At 41.2% G+C, this 6740-nt stretch overlaps 1 non-coding gene across 1 annotated transcript; it reads right to left on the bottom strand.

Moving 5' to 3' along the window:
* Positions 1-4741: 4741 nt before the first annotated feature.
* Positions 4742-4817, bottom strand: TRNAI-GAU (transfer RNA isoleucine (anticodon GAU)). Its single transcript has one exon. It is a non-coding gene; the product is annotated as a tRNA-Ile (tRNA).
* Between the last annotated feature and the right edge of the window lie 1923 nt (positions 4818-6740).

The raw sequence follows: 6740 nt of genomic DNA, 5'->3' as shown, positions 1-6740 counted from the left end.
CCTGCCAGAAATCTGCACTGAGGTGCTGCCCTGACTCCCACTGCTTTGCAAGAGCCTCCGTGGGGGAGCAAGACTGAGATTAATATGCGTTGAAAAATAAAATGCCCTTACTACATTTTTGTCTGACCTTTGCACAGTTAAATAAAAATATTTCCTCACTGGGAGTTTTTGGCTTCATGTCAGGTTTGCAGAAGGAGGAAATAAAAAGCCCTCGCAGCATAAGGAGAAAGGGACGCTCATAACCACGACAGATACTAGTAGAGAGGTGATTCCAGTCGGGTTTCTCGCCCCCCTCCCCTACTCACTTGGCATTCTACCCTGGGGCAGAATCACGGATGGAAAATTACATCTATAGCAGAGTTGAATATTGCTTTAAAATGCCAATAAGACAAGCTTGGGAGCAGACAATAGAAGCTTTATTTTATTTCATTTTCTTTTGCTCTGGAATGCTTTTTATGCCAAAGCTCTGTGGCCAAGCTGGGTGAGTGGGAGGAAATCAGACTTGTAAAAAGTTAACCTTGAACAAAGAAAAAGCCCAAAGCGTCACGTTGTCTGCTCTACTGAAAGCGTTTTCAGGGACCAAGCTGAATCAATTGCCATGAAGTGTGTGGATAACACAAATACAAAATAGTTTCCTCACTTTCTTTCCCCCACAAAGGTTCTTCAGAGTCTCTTTCTTTCTTTCTTTTTCTTGCCAAATTGCCCGAGGGAAGCAATGCTTGCTAGCAGCAGAAGACTTGCATTCCTTTGTCTTGTCAAGTCTGCAGGGGCTTTAAGAGCTCAGCTGGATCCAGCCCAGGGGCCAGGGTGCTCCCTTGTCTGTCCGATCTTGCACCCATGGAACTTGGAGGTGGGCTCTGTTGTCACTTTCTTCTGAGGGTGGTGTTAGGAAAGCATAAGCAATGAAAGAAAGTCATCATGCATGAAAGCCAACGGGATAGAGGGTAAGACACAGAAAATAAAAGTCCAGGAAACAAATTGTTGATCTGAGAGAATGTAGCTCTGAGAGGGGCCAGAGAGGATGAACTAGGTGTTTCATGAAGCAATAGGGAATCCAATCCCATGGTGCGGCTGGGTGGAGTTTAGCCTCTGTCTAGCCTGCTGGCCTAACCTTGGATTTGTGTAGGTCCTGTCCTCTGAGCACAGCAAGCAGAATCCGGGAGGTAGCTCAGAGTCAGTGCCTGCAAAGAGATGGGGTTGAAAACAAGCAAAACAACTACCTATCAGTGTTAAGAGCAAAAGCAATCTCATTTTAAATAGAATAGCTTTCAACTCATTTATTTTGACTATTAGAAGAAAATACTATTAAAAGAAAAATGAATTTTAGTTTAGATCCTTCTTTCCTTTCTCATCCCTCCTTCCCTCTTACCTTCCCTCTTTCCCTCCCTCCCTCCCTCCCTCTCTCCTTCCCTCCTTCCCTCCTTTCCTCCTTTTCTCCCTCCTTCTCTTCCTTCCTCCTTCCCTTCCTCCTCTCCTACTTCCTTCCCTCTCTTCCCGCCTCTCTCCTCATCTTTTCTTCTTTAGAATAATAAAACAAGTACTTTTCCTGGTAGGGAAGAAAGTTGAATATATTTGACATTTAGAAATTAAATTCATTGTCCAGTTCTAATGGGAACTTTTTCTTTCAAAGCATGAAAAATTTGATCCAATTTTGTTACTTATTTGATGTTTCTATGCTGTGTGTGTCTTTGTTTTTCCAACAGAGTCATCACAGGATGCTTCAGTTGAAAATAAAATGCATCTCAGTTGTAAAAATATCCCTGGGACCATTTGGTGAGACCTGAGAATAAAAGAGAACGTGATGAGATGAGCACTTCCCTGGCACTGATTTACATAAAGTTGAATTAACTATTCTTTTGGGAGAAAAATGGAAGCTGTAGCCACAAAACATTATTCCAGCAGCAGCCTGAAGGGTCGTTTGAGATAATAATATCATTAGTAATAAGATGTCCAGCACTGCTTTTTGGATTGTTAGGTAATGTGAGGATTATTTAATTTGAAAAACAAACAAACAAAAAAAACCCCAGAAAACAATTCTCGCAGCTGGTTGTTTACTGAATCAAATGTGATGTGTTTTGTGGAAGTGTTCTTCTTCTTCATTAAAATAGATCCTATTGCCAACACACCTTCAACAGATGAAATTGAACCTACGTTGGACTAATTAACAGGAGGAATTACTTCATAGCCTAGAAATAGAGATTCTTCTGCTTTCTCTCGTCTCTTCAAACCTGCGAGTCTTCTCCAAAGGAATGACTCTGCTCCTCGGGGCAGCATGTTCACATTTTCCCCAGGAGGAAAGAGCAATCAGGGTCTGATTACCGTCTTCGGCTTGTCAGGAGGCAAATGGAAGTTTCAGGAAGAGTCTAAGAGAATTTGTAATCACTAGCTTGGGGAAGTGAATAAACACATTAAATGTGGAAAGTTAGTCACCAGGGTAATGAGTTAGGAGAGCATTTAACTCAATTCTGCTAAAAATAACACTTTTTTTTTTTTAGGAGCACAGAGACATGACAGTGCTTCAGCCAAACTTACTGCATGTCTCTTTTCTTCAGAATTTGGGTTTTTAGTATATATGTGGGGATTACCAGTTTTACATAAAGTTCAAAGAGGAAAATTGAGGTTTATTACAATTCAATAAAATAAAGTCTTTCAAAAATAATAAATTATTAAGAGGGGTAAAATTGTCTGCAAACTTTCACTGACGTGTCTTTTTCTGCTTGATGATGTATAGCTTGAATCCCATCCAGTTGTTGTTTTTTAAATTGGGAAATTATAATTTATTTTTATAGGTCATTGAGAATGTCAGCAAGTACATCATAACTCTGTAAGGCAATTCAACATATTTGTAGATGAAACATTAACCTGAAAAGATGGATATATTTCTCACTGAATATACTAAGTTAACATTCATACTACATTTGAAAAAATGGAAGCTTAAATGTTATTAACTTGAGAAATAGCAGCATATGGACCCTCAATTTCCTCCTTGGTTATGGACAACTTAGAAACATATCCATTTGTATGCTGGATGTAGTTTGTATACTGCCTCAAACTATTATTGATTTTCTTCACTAATATGTAGAGAAAAATCACTAATATCAAGAATGAAACCTTAGATCACAGCTCAGTCTTTTTAACAAACCATATTATATTACATACGAAATTAAAGGTTTTGCTATTTCAGTCCTAAACTTATGAACTGAAACTATTTAAGATACTGCTTTATTGTTGAAGCATATAGTTTGATCAGGCCGGCTGAAATTATGAATGTGGTAATTACCTGAATGGTCATGTTCATAAAGAAATGTTTTCATCATTTATTTCAGGAACACCTTGTACATACTGTGGGTTCAGTTTCAGACCACCACAATAAAGCAGATGTTCAAATAAAGCAAGTCACATAAGTTTTTTGGTTTCCCAGTGTAAAGTTAAGTGTGCAGTAGCAGCATGCCTAAAAATCCAATGTACACATCTTAATTAAAACATATTTTACTGCTAAAAAGTGCTAAGCATCATCTGAGCCTGCAGTGAATTGTAATCTTTTTGCTGGTGGAGGGTCTTTCCTCAGTGTTGATGGAGACTGACCAGGGTAGTGGCAGATGAAGGTTGAGGTAGCTCTGACAATTTCTTAAAATAAGACAACAATGAAGTTTACCACATCAACTGAGGCATCCTTTCACAAAGGATTTCTCTGTAGCATGTGATGTTGTTTGACAGCATTTACCCACTGTAGAACTTCTTTCAAAATTGGAGCCAACCCACTCTAAATCCTGCCTCTACTTTATCAACAAACTTGATATCATTTTTGAAATCCTTTGTTGTCATTTCAGTAGTCTTCCTAGCATCTTCACCAGTGGTAGAGTACAACTCAAGAAACTACTCTCTTTGCTTGTTCTTGAGACACAAGTACTAACCCATTCAAGTTTTATCATGAAATTAGAACAATTCAGTCACATTTTAAAGGTCCACTTCTACTTTCTGGTTCTCTTGCTATTTTCACGACATCTGCAGTTATTCCTGCACTAAAGTCTTGAACCCCCTCAAAGTCATCCATGAGGGTTGGAATCAACTTCTTTCAAACTCCTGTTAAGATTGATATTTTTACCTCTTCCCATGAATTGCAAATGTTCTTAATGACATCTAGAATGGTAACTACTTTTCATAAGGCTTTCAATTTTCTTTGCCCAGATCCACCAGAAGAATCACTACCTATGGTAGCTATATCCTTATGAAATGTATTTCTTAGATAATAATACTTGAAAATCACAATTACTCGTTGATTTATTAGCTGCAGAATAGGTGTTGTGTTAATAGGTATGAAAACAACGTTAATCTCATTGTACATCTTCATCAGAACTCTTGGGTGGTCATTGCATTTCTATCAAGGAGTAATATTTTGAAACAATTTTTTTTTCTTTTCTGAGCAGTAGTTCTTTTTTTTTTTTTTTTTTTTTTTGTATTTTTCTGAAGCTGGAAACGGGGAGAGACAGTCAGACAGACTCCCGCATGCGCCTGACTGGGATCCACCCGGCACGCCCACCAGGGGCGATGCTCTGCCCCTCCGGGGCGTCGCTCTGTGGTGACCAGAGCCACTCTAGCGCCTGGGGCAGAGGCCAAGGAGCCATCCCCAGCGCCTGGGCCATCTTTGCTCCAATGGAGCCTCGGCTGCGGGAGGGGAAGAGAGAGACAGAGAGGAAGGAGGGGGGTGGGGATGGAGAAGCAAATGGGCGCTTCTCCTATGTGCCCTGGCCAGGAATTGAACCCGGGTCCCCCGCACATCAGGCCGATGCTCTACCGCTGAGCCAACCGGCCAGGGCTGAGCAGTAGTTCTTAACAGTGGGCTTGTGGTAAATAGATGTGCTGTCATCCAGGCTTTACTGTTTTGTTTGTAGGGCACAGGTGAGAATATATAGCATAATTCTTCAGGGCCCTAAGGTTTTAAAGTGGTAAGTGAGCATTAAAGTAACCAGCTACATTAGCCTCTTATGGGAGAGTCAGCCTGTCCTTTGAAGCATTGAAGTGCAGGCACTGACTTCTCTCCAGCTATGGAAGTCCTAGATGGCACCTTCTAATCCAAGTTTGTTTTATCTACACTGAAAATCTGTTGTTCAGTATAGCCGCATTCATTAATTATCTTAGATCATCTGGACACTTTGCTGCGGCTCCTACATCTGCACTTGCTTTTTTTTTTTTAATCTCATGAACCAACCTCTGCTAGCTTCAAACGTGGCTCAGCAGCTTCCTCACCTCTCTCAGCATTGATAGAGTGGAAAAGAGTTAAGGCTTTCCTCTGGATTAGGCTTTGGTTTAAGGGAATGTTGTGGCTGAACTTCTATCCAGACCACTAAAACTTTTTCTATATCATCAATAAGGATGTTTTGGTTTTTGCTCTCTTATTATAAAATTTGTGTGTTCACTGGAATAGCACTTTTAATTTCCCTCTGGAACTCTTCCTTTGCATTCAAAACTTTGCTGTTTGGTACAAACGGCCTAGTTTTCTACCTGTGTCAGCTTTTGACATGCTTTCTTAAGCATAAACTCAATCTCTAGCTTTTGATTTAAACTGAGAGATGTGTGACTCTTCCTTTCACTGGAACACTTTGCGACCATTGTAGGATCATTAACTGGCCTAATTTCACGATAGTTGTTTCTCATAGACTAGAGAGGCCCAAGGAGAGGGATAGACATGGGGGAACGGCCAGTTAGTGGAGCAGTCAGAACACACACACCATTTATCAATTAAGCTCCTCGTCTTATATGGGTGAGGATTATGGTAACCCCCAAACAATTACAATTGTATCATCAAAGATCACTGATCAGATCATCGTGAAAAAGATAATAATAATAAAAAAATCAGGCCCTGGCCGGTTGGCTCAGCTGTAGAGCATTGGCCTGGCGTGCGGGGGACCCGGGTTCGATTCCCGGCCAGGGCACACAGGAGAAGCGCCCATTTGCTTCTCCACCCCCCCTCCTTCCTCTCTGTCTCTCTCTTCCCCTCCCGCAGCCGAGGCTCCATTGGAGCAAAGATGGCCTGGGCGCTGGGGATGGCTCCTTGGCCTCTGCCTCAGGCACTAGAGTGGCTCTGGTCGCGGCAGAGCGACCCCCTGGTGGGCAGAGCATCGCCCCTGGTGGGTGTGCCGGGTGGATCCCAGTCAGGCACATGCAGGAGTCTGTCTGACTGTCTCTCCCCGTTTCCAGCTTCAGAAAAATACAAAAAAAAAAAAAAAAATATCAGAAATGCTGAGAGAATGACCAAAATGTGACCCAAGTAAGCAAATGCTTTGGAAAAAATGGTGCCAATAGACATGCTTGATGCAGGGTTGCCACAACCTTTCACTGGTAAGAACTCCCAATATTTGTGAAGTGTAATAAAGGACAAGACCATACCACAAGGCATGCCTGCACTCATTTCACGCACTCTCGAGTGGTTCATTCTGCTTGGCTGCTTCAGTACTTGTGTGGATTCACCAATTTTGTCATTGTTATTTTGCAGTCTCTAAAAGCACATACTAAATGAGTCTGGTTTAGCATCTCCTGAATTCTGCCATTGTTCGTACTAACCTAATATCAGAAGGCATATATTGTTGATTAAAGCAGTGTCACAGTCCTTTATTATTCATTGAACAACACTTGCTTTGTGAGCACATAGCCGCTTCATCAGTCCTGATTTCACCGTACGTTTCATAATCTACATCATGACTCATAATACCATTGCTAGTTTAGAAGAAGTCTTCTTCCAT

The sequence above is a fragment of the Saccopteryx leptura genome, chromosome 4, assembly GCF_036850995.1.
Source record: "Saccopteryx leptura isolate mSacLep1 chromosome 4, mSacLep1_pri_phased_curated, whole genome shotgun sequence".
NCBI classification, from domain to species: domain Eukaryota; kingdom Metazoa; phylum Chordata; class Mammalia; order Chiroptera; family Emballonuridae; genus Saccopteryx; species Saccopteryx leptura.
This window is presented reverse-complemented; position numbering and strand designations above follow the sequence as displayed.